At 38.8% G+C, this 17,469-nt stretch overlaps 1 protein-coding gene across 3 annotated transcripts in view; it reads left to right on the forward strand.

Annotated features, from left to right (window-relative positions):
* The window catches only part of CMSS1 (cms1 ribosomal small subunit homolog), a 388,299-nt gene that overhangs the window by 127,764 nt on the left and 243,066 nt on the right, over positions 1–17,469 (forward strand). The window lies entirely within an intron of this gene.

The following is a 17,469-nucleotide window of genomic DNA, read 5'->3' on the forward strand; positions in this document are numbered from 1 at the left end:
AAACTCCAAATGGATGAAAGACCTCGATGTGAGAGAGGAATCCATCAAAATCCTAGAGGAGAACATAGGCAACAATCTTTGCGACATCGGCCAAAGCAACCTTTTTCATGACACATCTCCAAAGGCAAGAGAAACAAAAAATAAAATGAACTTGTGGGACTTCATCAAGATAAAAAGCTTCTGCACAGCCAAGGAAACAGTCAAAAAAACTAAGAGGNGTCAAAAAAACTAAGAGACAGCCCACGGAATGGGAGAATATATTTGCAAAGGACACCACAGATAAAGGACTGGTATCCAAGATCTACAAAGAACTTCTCAAACTCAATACACGAGAAACAAATAAACAAATCATAAAATGGGCAGAAGATATGAACAGACACTTTTCCAATGAAGACATACAAATGGCTAACAGACACATGAAAAAATGTTCAAAATCATTAGCCATCAGGGAAATTCAAATCAAAACCACACTGAAGATACCACCTTACACTAGTTAGAATGGCAAAAATTGCAAGGCAAGAAACAACAATTGTTGGAGAGGATGTGGAGAAAGGGGATCCCTCCTACATTTTTGGTGGGAATGCAACTTGGTACAACCACTCTGGAAAACAGTGTGGAGGTCCCTTAAAAAGTTAAAAATTGAGCTACCCTATGATCCAGCCATTGCACTACTGGGTATTTACCCCACAGATACAGACGTAGTGAAGAGAAGGGCCATATGCACCCCAATGTTCATAGAAGCATTGTCCACNGCACCCCAATGTTCATAGCTGCATTGTCCACAATAGCCAAGCCGTGGAAGGAACTGAGATGCCCTTCAGCAGATGACTGGATTAAGAAGCTGTGGTCCATATATACAATGGAATATTACTCAGCTATCAGAAAGAACGAATTCTCAACATTTGCTGCAACATGGACGGCACTGGAGGAGATAATGCTAAGTGAAATAAGTCAAGCAGAGAAAGACAATTATCATATGATTTCTCTCATCTATGGAACATAAGAACTAGGAAGATCGGTAGGGGAAGAAAGGGATAAAGAAAGGGGTGGTAATCAGAAGGGGGAATGAAGCATGAGAGACTATGGACTATGAGAAACAAACTGAGGGCTTCAGAGGGGAAGGGGGGTGGGGGAATGGGATAGACTGGTGATGGGTAGTAAGGAGGGCACGTGTTGCATGGTGCACCGGGTGTTATACGCAACTAAAGAATCATCAAACTTTACATCAGAAACCAGGGATGTACTGTATGGTGACTAACATAATATAATAAAAAAACATTAAAATAAAAAAAAAAAAGATGTTATAGTTAAAAGACAATTCTTAAGGAAATAATCCCAGTGTTAATTTTCAACTGAGAATTGTTTTTCTAAGTTTGCACAGCTAATAACTGGCAGAACTGGGATCTGAATCCAGGCAACCTTGCTCCAGAACCTTGCTCCAGAACCTGTACTCTAAAAATCATGCCATAATGCCATTGTCCTGTACTGCCAAAGACAAACAGTTACAGACACATTGCCTGGAATGAATATAATGAATGAATGAATATAATGAATATAATGAATGAACACCCTATCTGAAACATGCTTATAGCCTTGCTAAGTAATCACAGTACAGATGAACAATGATCTGTGATAATAGTTATCACAGATTCTTCCCTAGATAGCCAAGGAAGAATTCATTTATTTGAGAAAAGCAAAGCATACAAAAGTATATTTTTTGTATAGGGATGGAAGGTTGAGCATCTGTGGTAGATACGACTGTGGAAAATCCCATTATATATATATTTATGTATATATAAATAATGTTTATATATTATGCTATGTACCTTATGAAAACATGTATATAGTGTATGATATGAAAACATCCAAAAATGAAAATTAAAAATAGTAATTAAAAAATAAACATATCTAATTATTTTTTCCTACCCCACTGGGTTGTCTTGAACATTCCAGGAAGACCCTTGTTCTGACCTGTAGGAATAATGGCAGGTTCTTAACATAGACTAGATATATTTAAAACAGATATTGTGCTAGCTTCAACAACACATATACTAAAAAATTGGTAAAACAGATAAATATTAAGTGCCACTTCATTTATAGATGCGTTCACCCATGAAGGACAAGGCCACCCATTTCTTCTGTTATTAATCTCCATTTATTTAGGTCTCCCATAGGGTATTTGACCTGATGCTTCATACATCATGGGTATTCCACAAGGCGTCTGGTTTCTTCTTCTACTTTGTGGCCTACATCAAAACTTAGGTGGTGGCTAAATACCAATAATTCAAAATTTTGTGGTTCATTCTGCAGCTTACGTCATCTTGAAGCTCACCTGGGCCTTGATGGTCTAAGATGGGCTTATTCACATTTCTGTCTGTCAACTAGTTGGGCTAGTAGACCTCAGCTGGATCATCTTATCTCTGCTCCACATGGGCTCTCAACCTCTGATAGGCTAGACAAGGGTTCCTCACATGGTGGTTTCAGGGCAGCATTTCAAGAGTATGACAGCTGAAATTTTAAGGCCATGTTCTTACTGTCAAGAGAACGTCACAAGGCCAACCCCAATTCAAGAAGTGGAGTCAGAGATTTCACCTCTTGATTGTTGGAGCTGCAAGGTCACATTGCAGAGGAATAGAAAGAGTTGGGAAGAGTTAACTACAGCATTTTTAAAAATTTACAGTTTTTTAAAAACTGTAAGTGTACAACACTTACAGATTCAGATTTTCATGAAAATTGAATAAATGTCTAGTTTTTGTTTTGTTGTTGTTGTTTTTAAGTAGGCTCCACACCCAGCATGGAGCGCAACACAGGGCTTGAGCTCACAACCCTGAGATCAAGAGTCGAATGCTTAACCAACTGAGCCACCCAGGCGCCCCTAAATGTCTAGTTAAAAGGGGTAAAATATGCTTTACTTTTTTCAGTTTCTTGGAAGCATAAGGTTTTGTGTGTGGGGGGGGGGGTTAATGATTTCTATGGTGTATTCCTGTGCTTTCTCTTACCCACATATTCGTATGTGGAGCAGTAGCCCTTTTAAAAAAAAAAAATATTTATTTGAGAGAAAGAGAGAACTCTTGAGCATGAGCAGGGGGAGGGGCAGAGGAAGAGAGACAAGCAGACTCCCCGAAGAGCAAAGAGCCCAGGGCTTAATCCCAGCACCCTGAGATCATGACCTGAGCCAAAGTCAGACATTTAACCTACTGAGCCTCCCAGGTGCCCCAACAGTACTCTATTGATAAGAATCAACTTGTATTCTGCTGCTAATCAATAATGATTCCTCTGGATTAATTTTACCCAAGGTGTGCCTTCTAGAATTACAAGATAGTGTAAGCTTCTATTAAGGAAAGTAGTTTAATAAGCATTTCTTATAAGTACTCTTTGAGTTAAAGGCAAGCCGAGCTGCTGCAGAAAACTTGAATGAAACTCTGTATATATCCCAGCTTCCTTTGACTCACTTTTGAGGTGGGTTAGGTGAAATCTTTCAGGAAACCACAAGTGCTTTGGTAATGATCATATTTATAAATGATAAAAAGGAATGACCTAAAATGTTTTGATACTTTGCTTATTCTTTTTTAAAGTGATTAGAGTTTTTCGAAGACTGATAATCCTCTTTGGGGGCTGGGGTTGTGGTGGCATCAACATTCTCGACAGCATGCACATTGATTTGTGAACAGATCTGTCGTATGCAGACTTCTGGTCTACTGAGGTGTTATATGTCTCCGCATGTTTACAGTGGTGGAGTTTCCTTGCCCTTGTGCCAACAACCACAAAATGATCAGTAATGAGAAGTAATTAAGTATGGAGAGGAAGAAAACAAAGACATGAATTTCATGATACTTCATGCTTTATATTATCAGTGACTTCATTGTTTGTCTTGGCAAAATTTTAATGCATCTGTGCTTTGCCCAGGGGTGTGTACTGAGGAAAAGAAATATTTTGTAATGGCAACAGTGGTTTGGGATTTTCAGGTTACCCTCCCCCCCAAAAAAGGAATGGAAAGTTGCTTTTGTTTATACGAAATAATGATGCCTTGCTCTTTTCATAAAGTGCTAGCAGTAACATAATGTCTAATGGTTTTGGAAAGAGAAATCCTGCTTAGTTGTCAGTTTAACACAGTGCAACGCATTATCTGTGACTATCATAGCCACAGAATGGCAGCCCTCAGGAGTGTAAGAGAGTGATAGACTGGGATTCAGGAAACCTGGCTTCTGATCTCAGCTCTGCTTTTAATTAGCCGGGCTCTGGGTTGTCACTTATAAAATGAGGATGTTGGGCTAGGTTGGCCCTAAGAGATCATTTAGGCTGGAACAAGGACCAGGGGTTCTTTCCCTTGACCTCTATCCTGTTCCTCACCCTCTAGATCCCCTGACAGGATTGGGGCTTGAGACTAGATGATCTCTGAGGTCCTGGGGCTTCCCACTTTGGAACTCTGTGATTCTCTGTTGTGTTGTATCTATGGATACAAATACAGTTCATTTGGCCCTGAGAAGCAGATTCTGTTTTGTTTTCCTATGTGGTGACCTCGGTCAGTTTTTCTTGGGTTTAAGCTGGTTGAAATCATGGTGGATCTTTGGTAAGGATGTGTCTATGCAGGAGAAGGACAAGTAAAGAATTTGCAGCTATTTACTTAATTTAGTTAAGGAAATAGCCAAATGTAAATAGTGGCTTATTCAGCTTCCAATACACACAAACTTCTAGCCAACTCCTTATTATAAAAATTAAATTTTCTTTCTTCTCCTACCGATCGGTAAGAGAAGAAAGGGAAGAAGAAGGGGGGGTAAACAGAAGGGGGAATGAACCATGAGAGACTATGGACTCTGGGAAACAAACTAAGGGCTTCAGAGAGGAGGGGGGTGGGGGAATGGGATAGGCTGGTGATGGGTATTAGGGAGGGCACGTATTGCATCGTGCACTGGGTGTTATATGCAAGTAATGAATCTTGGAACTTTACATCAAAAACTAGGGATGTATTGTATGGTGACTAACATAATATAATAAAAAACATTATTAAAAAAATAAACCCAATACAAGCACAATAAATAAATAAATAAATAAATAAATAAATAAATAAATAACTGAATAAATAAAGTTAAATTTTCTTTTTTTTTTCTTTTTTTTTTTTTTAAGATTTTATTTATTTATTTGGCAGAGAGAGAGACAGCCAGCGAGAGAGGGAACACAAGCAGGGGGAGGTGGGAGAGGAAGAAGCAGGCTCCCAGCAGAGGAGCCTGATGTGGGGCTCGATCCCATAAGGCCGGGATCACGCCCTGAGCCGAAGCCAGACGGTTAACCACTGTGCCACCCAGGTGCCCCTAAAGTTAAATTTTCTTAATCATTCTTTACTAATTTTGGATATCAAAAAATGCTTACTATACATAATCAGGTACTGTTTAGACATAATTTCGTCTCCATGTACCTGTTTATTTTCCTCTTTGAATGTTGGAAAAGAGGATATTTTACTTGTATAAAGGAAAAGCCTCAATAAAAGAAATTATTTTTGGTCTTGATCAGTTACTATGATACTGAGTTAGCTGATCAAAACTCCAACTTAGGGAAGAAAATAATCGTAATAGCGATAGCTTATTCAGTATTTACCAAATATAGGCCTGTTCTAAATGCTTTCCTTTGATTAACTCATTTAGTCTTCACAAAACTGTTATTCATCCTCATTTTGCAGAGGAGAAGACTGAGGCTTGTAGCTGTTAGGTAATTTGCTGAGCTCATACAGCTAGAAAGTAGCACATCCTAACTTGGGCAGACTGGACCCAAAGTGTCCAGCAAATTACTATGCTCTGTCTATTTAGGATCTTATAAGACATACATAGTAAAGGAAAAAATCCTAGTTCAGCATTAAGTTATTCACAAACATTTACGAAGTACCTACTGTACAGGTATTGTGCTAGGTAATGTGTTCTAGTTTATTTTTATACCTGGGTATGGCATAGGCAGAGCATAATAGAAGGAGTATGAGATTGTGGAATTATAAAGATCTGGGCTTAAATCATAGCTTCAATAAGTTAGCTCTGTCTAGACCACACGTGGTTACTAAACCTCCCTGAGCCTTCAAATACAAAATGGAAGTAAGGGTACCTGGTATAATAGATTTATTATTTATGCTTTGTGAGGAAAGTCCCCTGTTTATGTCTGTATCCCTAGTTCCCAAAGATTTGTACATCAGCAGGGATTCACTGAATGATTGAATCATGCAATCCTCAGCAGAGCTGGTTGGCTCTGAGTAGGAACTGCTTCATTGTAAAGATAATTCATCTGGCTAGAAAGTTAGAAAAACAGTATCAGGTGTACCTCTTTTTATTGCACTTCATTTATTGTGCTTTGCAGATACTGCACTTTTTACGAGTTGAAGGTTTGTGGCACCTCTGTTGAGAAAGTCTATTAGCACTATTTTTCTAATAGCAGTTACTTTATGTCTCATGATCACATTTTGGTAATTCTTGCAATATTTCAGGCCTTTTCATAACAATTATATTATTATAGTGATCTGTGGTCAGTGATCTTTGATGTTAGTATTGTAATTATTTGGGGGCAGCTCTAACCCACACCCATGATGAATTCAATCAGTGTATGTTGTGTGTGTCCTGACTGCTCCACCAATCAGCCATTTCTCTGTCTCCCTGTCCTGAGGGTCTCCCTATTCTCTGAGGCACAGTATTGAAATTAATCCAGTAGTGACACTATAATGGCCTCTAAGTATTCAAGTGAAAGGAAGTATTGCATGTATCTCTGTAGAATGACTAAGCTTAGTGAGGAAGGCATGTTGCAAACTGAAAAGTTGAAACCCAGACCCCTGTGCCAAACAGTTGGTCAGGTTGTGAATGCAAAAGAAAAGTTCGTGAAAAAAATTTAAAGTGCTTACTCTAGTGAACACATGAATTGATAAGGAAGCAAAACAGCCATATTACTGATATGGAGAAAGTTTTAGTGGTCTAGTTAGAAGATCACGCCAGCCCACAACCTTCTGGTGAGTCAAAACCTTGTCAAGAACAAGGCACTTACTTGTTTGAATGCTCTAAAGACTGAGAGAGGTGAGGAAGCTGCAGAAGAAAAGTTGGAGGCTAGTAGATGGTTCATGAGGTTTAAGGAAAGAAACCATCTCCATAACATAAAAGTGCCAGGTGACGCAGCAAATTGTCCAGAAGATCTAGCTAAGATCACTAATGAAGGTGGCTGCACTGAACAACAGATTTTCAGTGGAGATGAAAGAGCCTTCTATTGGAAGAAGATTCCATCTAGGACCTTCATAGCTAGGGAGGAGAAATCAATGCCTGACTTTAAAACTTCAAAGGACAAGCCGACTCTTTTAAGGGCTACTATAGCTGGTGACTTTAAGTTGAAACCAGTGCTTATTTACCATTCCAAAAATTCCTAGGGCCCTTAAGAATTATGCTATAAAAATTTTTTATGGAATAAATTTATATATTTATAAATTTATTTATGGAATAAAAAAGCCTGGATGATAGCACGTCTGTTGACAACATGGTTTATTGAATGTTTTAAGCCCACTGTTGAGACCTACTGCTCATAAAAAGAGATTCCTTTCAAAATATGACTGTTCAGTTGATCTGTGTGTCTGTTTTTGTACCAGTACCACACTGTCTTGATGATTACAGCTTTGTCATTGATCTTGAAGTCCAGAGTTGTGATTCCACCAGTTTTGGTTTTCTTTTTCAACATTCCTTTGGCTATTCGGGGTCTTTTCTGGTTTCATACAATATCCATGTCCATTTTTGACTCTTGTGTCATTTACAGTTACCGTTCTGATGCTCTTGCAAAATATAGTTCAGCTTCAGGAAGATTCACAAAAAGGACCTTTGACAAATACAGGTTTCTCGTAACCTTAAGATCATAAAACTAAACTATGAATTTCCAGAACTTATGAAAAAGCTGCATTTAAACAGAACAAAAAGTAATAACGTGGAACTGAATGAATTCAGGAAAATGATGATTGGGTTTTTTGTTTGTTTGTTTTTAAGAAAAAAGGTGAGCGTTTTTAATGACTCCTGTTCAAAATATGTTGTCCCCCCGCCCCATGTTTGCTCTTCCACATTTAAGGAAATTTTTTCTATTAAGATATCTACAGGGGCACCTGGGTGGCTCAGTCAGTTGAGTGTCTGCCTTCGGCTCTGGTCCCGATCCCAGGGTCCTGGGGTGGAGCCCCACGTCGTTGGGCTCCCTGTTCAGTGGGGAGCCTGCTTCTCCCTCTCCTTCCTGCTCATGCTTTCTCTCACTATCTGTCTGTTGGTCTCTGAAATAAATAAATAAATAAAATCTTTAAAAAAAAATATATCTACAACTTAGAGAAATGTGATAAAAATGTTCTTTTGTAAACAAATTCAAATACTTACCTTTTCTCCACACCTGTAACCCTCCAGGATTCTTTTAGGGCAATCATAAAATATTTTTATTTCTTTTATGGCAATTATAAATTATTTGCATAAGTTCAGTGGGAATGTTTTCCTTGTAACAAGAATCTGTTTCCTTGTAACAAGACACCATTGAAAAGTTTGGTTCTATTTCCAAGGCTTTGACTGGAATGGCATTTTTTTTTCAGATTTTATTTTTTAAGTAATCTCTGCCCCCAACATGGGGCTCAAACTCACCACCCCGAGATCAAGAGTCATGCTCTCGGCATGACTAGGTGGCTCAGTTGTTGAGCGTCTGACTTCAGCTTAGGTCATGATTCTGGGGTCCTGACATGGAGTCCCTCATCAGGGCTCCCTGCTCGGTGGGAAGCCTGCATCTACCTCTCCCACTCACCCTGCTTGTGTTCCCTCTCTCGCTGTGTCTCTCTCTCTGTCAAATAAATGAAACCTTAAAAAAAGAAATGAAGGGGGGATAAAAGCATATGACTGTTCATTGACACTGCACCTGGTCACCCAAGAGCTCTGATGGAGATGTGCAATGAGATGATTGTTGTTTTCATACCTGCTAACACAGCATCCATTCTGCAGCCCATGGATCAAAGAGTAATTTTTTTTTTAAAGATTTATTTACTTTTAGAGAAAGTGCAAGCAGGGGAGGGGCAGAGGGAGAGGGAGAGAAGCAGACTCCCTCCTGAGTGGGGAGCCCAATGTGGGGCTCTATTCCAGGACCCTGAGTTGATAGCCTAAGCCAAAATCAACAGTCAGACACAACCGAGCCACCCAGGTATCCCTGATCAAGGAGTAATTTTGACTTTCAAGTCTTATTATTTAAGAGATAGATTTTGTAAGACTATAGCTGCCCTATTTAGTGATTCCCCTGATGAATATGGGCAAAGTACATTGAAAACCTTCTGAACACCATCAAGAACATTTGTGATTGATGAGAAGGGTATCAACATTAACAAGAGTTTGGAAGAAGTCGATTACAACCCTCATGGATGCCTTTGAGAAGTTCAAGACTTTAGTAGAGGAAGCAGCTGCAGATGTGGCGGAAATAGCAAGTAGAATTAGAAGTGGCATCTGAAGAGGTGACTGAGTTGCTGCAAGCTCATGATAAAACTTTCACTGCTGATGAGTTGCTTCTTATGGATGAGCAAAGAAAGTGGTTTCTGGAGATAAAATCTACTCCTAGTGAAGATGCTGTGAAGATTGTTGTAATGACAACAAAGGATTTAGAATATTTCATAAACTTAGTTGATAAAGAAGCAGATTTGAAAGGATTAACTCTATTTTGAAAGAAATTCTAATGTGGGTAAAATGCTGTCAAACAACATCACCTGCTAGAGAGAAATCCTTCATTAAAGGAAGAGTGCATTGTTGTCTTATTTTAAGAAATTACCACAGCAATCCCAGCCTTCAGAAACCACCATCCTGGTCAGTCAGCAGCCATCAACATTGAGGCAAGACCTTCCACCAGCAAAAATATTACAACTCACTGAAAGCTCAGATGATGGTTAGCCTTTTTTAGCAGTAAATAAAGTATTTTTTAATTAAGGTGTATACATTGTGTTTTTAGACATAATGCTACTACACACTTAATAGATTACAGTATAATGTAAATTGGAACACCAGAAAATTTATTTGACTCACTTTATTGCAATATTCCCTTTATTAGGGTGATCTGGAACTGAACCTGAATCTCTGATGTATGCCTGTACTGAGAAACTAGTGAGTAGCTCATATGTATAGACCTCTTACCACAGGCCAAGTGCAGTTGTTTTAAGTGCTTTGTTTTACCTTATTTAATCTTAGAATTTTAGCCTGAAGTAAATTCTGTTAAGAAAGGGCTTGGTAAAGGTAAATTAAGAGTGGAGACTCTTAGAGGAGATATCAAAGACAAATGACTATCAGTATCAAGGTAGTGCCGGTGCCTATACAAAGTACAGAGTGTGGGTGTATGTGCACACACTGTGTGAAGAAGTGACTCTAGATCCCCAAGACTTACCAGAAATCTCCAGTTAATGTCACTGAATTTTAAAAATGTTTGATCATATATACCCTGACCTTAGGCCTCCCTTACCCCTACCTTCCCACATACACACATCAAATGAACTGAAGATACACTGTATGCCATCTGTTTATTTGACAGCATATTTAACAATCATTAGTTCTGATTTTATGTACGTGACATCTTGTATATAGCAGTGTCATTTAAATTCAGTTCAGTAGGAAATTTGAGGTGAATTATTCTGATGACAAGAGGGCTACATAATGCAGAGTGAGCCTGTGCTAACTGTAGGGTGCTCATCTCCAAGGGACAGAGCTGGCAGTGATCCAGGGCCTAAAATTTGAATGTATTTAACATCCCATAGTTTGCTTAATTTAGGGAACATGCTGTCTGCTAGCTTTACATTTCCACTTGGATTCCCCATCTTTCTGCATGGAACTATTCAGCTATAACTTAGTTCCCTCAAAGGGGAATGGAAAGAGATGTAGTAAGATTATGGGGTTCCCAGCAGAGCTGGTTGAGCCCTTAATATTAACTGTCTCATGGTAAATGTGATTCATCTATGAAAATACTGGCTATAAATAGATGTTAATAGTGCCCAGTTGCAAAACAGCCAGGTTGTGCTAGCATGGCCACATTAGGGAAAAAAATCTTGTTGAGTATTTTATTTGGTTTCTCTTAAAATAAAAAATAAAAATTTATTTCCTTTTATTGCCCTAGCCACCCACATTTGAAGACACTAAATTCAGCCAACTGCAGTAAAGCTATCTGATGGCTAAAAAAAGACACATTGAAAACCAGATAACCTAATTTAGCATTGGCCCCTTTATTTTTTTTTTCCTTCTATTTTCAGTAAAAGTCATTGAAACATTTCCTTAATGGTATTTTTCCTTGTAGGGAGAGCATGGACAAGGCTTCAGAGACAGGAGTGGAAGTTGGAGGTGGGGGGGGGGCGGGGATTCAGGCCCATATTCCCAACAATTCTGTGTCCTCATAGAAAGTCAAAGTCACAGAAAGAAAAGAATCAAATGTAAGGTTTAGAAGGCAGTGTAGTAGTCATCTCATCCATCCCCACCACAGTAGCCAGCAATCAGTGTTTTCTTTTATCACCTGCTCAATTGTTATGCGGCTCTAAGTGTCAGAAAGTACGTCCTGTCCTTGTGAGCTGAAATCCAACTCCCAGGAACTTCATGCATTTATCCTGCTTTTGCCTCCAGAGCTAAATCAAACAAGGCTATTCCTTATGTCACACCATTCTTCGTTCAATGGGAAGGGCTCTATTCTTTTTTCCAAATGAAACATTCTCAGCTTCTTCAATGACTTCTCATACCAAGTTGCCTAGTTTCTGTCACGCAGCACATGGTCTCACACACACATTTTGATTATACCCCATTAGACCTACCTACTCTTCATTAGGCCAGGTTGTTTCTTAAAGAAATGCATGAAATAGTCGGGCATAATTTCCCAGATACTAAACACAATGAAAGCAGTGAATTGGTGAGTGTATATATTTAGAGAAGATCTCAGTAGTTCTTCTGATGTTGGATTTCAATTTGAATTTTAAGTGTAGATCTAGAAATTTGACAGTAGACATTTATTGAAGACTCATTCCAGTTTAGCTTATCAGGTGAGTGCTTATAATAATACTTTCATGTGTACATTGCTTGATACATGAGTAGATAGGTAATTTTCCTGTTTTGCAGTATAAGGAATATGAGATTCAGAAAACTTAAATAACTTTGGCTAATATATCTTGGATCAAAGATGATGAAAACTTAGGTCTTCTGACACCTCTTTCTCTCTGGGCTCATGCTAAATTAATCAAAGCTCACACTTTTTGTTGTTGTTGTTGTTTTAAGCTTGTTCTTTGGTTGCTTGTCCACTAAGTGCTGTAGTCAGAAAAGCTGCTACACTGTAGATACAGAATAAACAGTCTGCCAATGAGGTCTAATAGAGCAGACTTACATCATGGCTTTTCTTAGCTGTGTGTTCTGAAGAAAGGACAAAAAGAAATATAAAAATCTCAGAGTATAAATAGTTGATTTATCCAAATTTTCCATTACAAATCAGTGGCTCTTTAAAGATTCTTTTCTCATTTAAGGTTGACACAGGGTTGGGAATGTTTTCCAGATCTTTGTGGAATAGAACAGAAAAAGAAAATTATTTAAATATAGTCCAAATTAGCTTTAAATACATTTCTAAATGCCGCACTCACAGCACTAGGTCAGAGCTCTTGAAAATCATATGATTCTTTTAACAGTTTTCAAACTACACCACTTTTCATATTTTTTCCAACTCTGTTCTCTGGTTTTTCTTAGAAGTACAGTGATATTGAGCCAGTCATTTAACCTTTCTATTCTCTTTGAATTTTTGTCCTTTTGGCTCTTGGAACGAGTTTTGTCAGATCCCTTATTCTGCAGCTGAGGCCCAGGGAGGTTTACTGATGTGCCCATGGTCATGCCTAGAGCCAGCCCCAGAATCCAGATCTTGCCTACAGCTCTGTTGATGTTTCCGCAGCAACAGTACATTTTCAGAAACCAACTCCTATTTCTTCCAGCTCTCCGAAGATATGAATCCTAAAAGATACAAATGCATCTTTGAGAGTACCCAAAGTCTCCCACAAATTTTATTTTTCTCAACCTCTTCTTTACCCACTAGGTGACTATAGGCCTGAGAATGCCTTTTAAGGGCTTCTCTTGGCTAGACCAACCCAGCATAATAAAGAGCTCAGAGGTGAACAAGAGGTTCAGAGATCGAGAGTTCACGTCTATAGATTTTAACATGACTTTTTTCCTTTCTATTCTTTTATCTAAGGACCTGTGACTAGAATAGTGACTAGAATAGAGAGATTGTTATAGAGAAAATGTTGCAACTGGTAAAGTCCCTGGGCTGTACTCAACCTTGTAGTGATTTTACTTCCCCTTTCCCAACATTTCCCTATGCTCAGTATATCTTCCTGTAATTTGGGGGAAGTTTAACTCCTTGCCTCCCAGGCATATAAGTGTAGTCTGACACATTTATAATTTCTCTTATTAGAGGAAAAGAAGGAAACTGACTTTTGTAAAACTCCAGTTCTCCGCCAAATAGTATGATTCATACTTTCTGTTCTTTACCTCTTTTTAAAAATTCAGACACACGGAGTTAGTATTATTCTGCTTGTTTTACAGAAAAAAAAAGAATTGAAGTGTTGAGAAGCGCACAGCTTAGTGTGGTAAAAATATAGGTTCATGATTAAATACAAGATACCAATAAATCATGTCCACTGTACAAAGTATTTTGGGAGCATTTGAGAGGAAATGACTACTCCGCCAAAGGGACTCAGTGAAAGCACCTCAGAGGGAAGTTGGGCCTTGGAGGATAAGTGTCCAAGTCATATGTACAGATTGAAGATAGATGAAAAACACAGCATGTAATGAGTATCAAATCATCTTTATGGGTGAAGCCAAGGAGGTGTTCATTGGTGAAAGGTGAGGATAGAAAGGTGAACCTTGGGCACATGTAAGGCTGTTCACCACAGGGCTGTTCATAGTAATGAAGATAAAACAACAAAGTATCCAACAAGCAGTAGAGAATAATTAAATAAATCCATGGGATATACAGTACTGACCATTTAGGCCACCAGCAAAAGTCAAATTTTCAAAGAATATTTAATAACATAGGAAAATATTTTCAATGTATAATGATATGTTTTAAAATATTTTTTTTGGAAGAAGAGACTAATTTATTCAGTCACACTGCTTTCACATTTTAGAGGCTTTTTTCAGAAGAGAGAAAAGGATGAATGAGAAGAAGCCTTGAAAGTCATTAACAAGGCAATAAAAGGTTACCTTAGTAGTAGTTGATGTGATTATCCCTGGGGTATAAAAAAAGAAGACCAAGGAAATTTGAATGTGGACTATGTATTAGATGATGTTAAAAAGTTATTGTTAATTTTATTATATGTATTGATGGCATTGTATTTATATGGGAGAATGTCTTTTTTTATTTTTCCAGATACCTGATGAAGTATCTAAGTGTGAAATGACATAATATCCTGGGCTTTACTTTTAAGTACTCCAGGAAAAATAAAAGCATGGTGTAAAGTAAAGTAAATATGACAAGGTTTTGAGGATTGTCGAAGACGGGGATGGGTACATGGGCTTTACTATATTCTTCGTACTTTTTGTATATTTGGAAATGTTCATAATAAAAGATTTAAAAAGAAAGCATCAGGGACAACATAGTATTGGATGCATAAATATTTTAAGAAATGATTCTTTTTAGAAAGAAAAAAAAAGAGTGCAATGTGGAAAAAAAAAAAAGAAAGAAAGAAAGGAGACATCAAGGATTGTGTGTCAGGCAGAGACAGGGAAGCCAAAAAGTGACCTATATCCCAGGAGCAAAGCAAAAATTATTTCAAAGAGGAAAAAGTTGCTGTGACCTCATTTTAACAGCATTGACACTGTTCAGAACAGTTTTGGAACTCCACTTTTGTAGTTTTTTATTTTGTAATATCCCTCAGCTATGGCAAATTCTGGTCCATTGAAAACTGAATTTGACTTCTGATAATGGGGAAAAGTTTTTGAAACCAAATCTAGTGAATCAAGTCAGAGTTTGGGTCAATTAATACTGTTTTTGGTCAAGGAATCAATCATGACCTTAAAATAATGGAGTTAGCTTTTGTATGTGGCCTTTGAAAGGGTTTTGAAGACATTTCCAGTGTATGTCAGCCGTGACACTCTTTCAGAATAAGCTTTATAAAGGAAAATCTTTGACAAAATGACATGTTTGAATTTATAAATTAGGGCTTTTGTTTTGTTTTTAGTATTCCATCTACTCTAGTTACGTATCAAATCTTTGGTGTCCTAGAGCTTCTGGTTGTTCTTTAGAATCCCAATATAAGCAGAATAGTAGGAAATAGCATGGTGTACGGGAGGACGCATTGCACAGTCTTTGGGGCCAGCCAGGCTAAATCACAGCACTGCCTCCATCACTGCATGCTGTGCAGTTTGACCCAATTTACTTCATTTCTTTAGGACTCTGTCTTGCAGGGTTGTTGGGAAGATGCAAGATCATGTGTGTGAAGTACTATGCCCAGTGCCTGGCATATGACAGGAATGTAAAACATCCTGGTGGAGATACAATTATACAATTTTATCTCTTGGTTCATCGCATATGCCTTCCCTCTTATGATGAGATAAGAAATAACTAATGGATTTTAGCATCATGAGGAGAGTATATTACTCAGCCTTACTTGCTGAAAAGGGGTAGTTCTTTTAGTCAATGCTAAACTGGTATTTTCAGAGAGTGAGTAATTTCATGCCTTGCCAAGCTGGAGAGTGGCAAACTGAAGAAATTGGGTTTGGTCAGGAACTGGTGCCTGTTATTTAGCAGAGAGGCAATAGGGAATTATGATCCTGGCAGTTTGGAGGGGCTTAACATAAAGTGACTGGCTTCTTGGTCCCAACTGGCCATAACTATTCCACACAAGATGATGAAGAGCACTGATTCAAAAAGGTCTGCTTACCCATGTTCTCGTTAGCATGTCTCTTCTACCAACCATGACTTTTAAAATCGTTTCTAACACAGCATTACACAGCAGCAACACAAAACTTACTATCTTGTGGCCGGGCACTGTGCTAAGGCACTTTATACTCATTATTCCCTTTTTTGCATGCACTATGAGGCAGATACTTGTAATCTGTGCTTTTTGGGAGAGTTTAAAGAGGCTAAGTCCATCCGCTTCAGACCACAGAACTGGTAAGTGACACAGCAGGAATTCCAGTTGGCTTCAGAGCCCACCCAGTCTTTGCAAGCCTACATTCTATTGCCTGAATTCTTTCTCATTTGGAATATTGCTCTGTTTAAACATGGGAGACACACCTTCTCAGCATTCATGGTACAATTTTGACTACGTCAGCAAAATTGAAAAGGTCAGTCAGCTCAAAGGACCTGCATCATGACAAGGTGATAGGACAGGAGAACATAGCACCAGGGAGAAAGAAAAAAAATGTCTGGACTTGGTCTGAAATGAGGGCACAGTGTGAATTAAGGTCATGCTCCTTTGCTCCTCTCCGTTATTCAACTAATTCTAGGTGGTAGGAAAGAAGTTGTTAATAAGGCTGGAGGTCTGCATGAAGGAGCATCAGAAAGCATCAGGAAAACCACATGCAGCCACACTTGCCCTGGGTAGTGTGGCTTTGACTAGACCCTGTAAGTTTGGATCAAACTGCTTTCAGGATTCTTCAAACTGACATCTGGGCTCTCCTCACGTCCTCTGCTATATGGGTCAACCAAGCCGTTTCTGAAGCCTCTAGGCCCGTTATCTGTATGAAGGAGTGCTTTTCAGCGCTCTTTGTTTAGTACAGAGCCCCCTTTCCGGCACTGTTGAATAGATCTAGACTTCAGATGCTCCAGAGTCCATGGGTTTGGGATAGATTGAGCTTGGGGTTTTTACCCACCATGTGTGCTTCCATATAGCCCTTTGTTAGGACGTGCCCAAGGCAGCCAAGAGTGCGTGTTGATTGAGGAGGTTGGCTGCTGCTAGGAGTTATAAGTAAATAAATGGATGTCAGAAGCTTACAACTAAGGGGGAGAGACAAAGCTTCATTACCCTCCCTTGAGCATGTTGCTTTGGATGTTTTGGTAATGATTGTGAAGCATTTACACACAGACTAAACTAAGCTCTTTGTGTTCTTTGTGAGGTGGAGAGCTTGCCAAGTCAATTTCAGCATGCAAAGCCCAGACAGTTATTCTTTTGGCACTTATGGGCCACCCCTGTTTTCTTTGGGGTTGGGGGCGGGCAGCCTGATGACACAGGAAGGCTTTATAAGGAAAGAGAAGGCAACTTTATCCCATACTTTTTAAACAAGAACCCCCTCCCCTCCATATCAGGGTTCTCATGTCCCTACTTCTATGCTAAACCTCTGTCACAGAGCCAACAGAAGAAACCCCTAGGCTCAGAAGTGCCACACACCCTTCCGTGCCCACAGCGTGTGACTCATTCATAGCTGTTTTCATTTCTTCTGCTTAGCACCTCACCATGAAATTGTGTATTTCTTTTATAAGTGTGTGATAGTTGTATTTCAAGTGATAACCTTGGGA

Source organism: Ailuropoda melanoleuca, chromosome 1 (assembly GCF_002007445.2).
Source record: "Ailuropoda melanoleuca isolate Jingjing chromosome 1, ASM200744v2, whole genome shotgun sequence".
Taxonomy (NCBI): domain Eukaryota; kingdom Metazoa; phylum Chordata; class Mammalia; order Carnivora; family Ursidae; genus Ailuropoda; species Ailuropoda melanoleuca.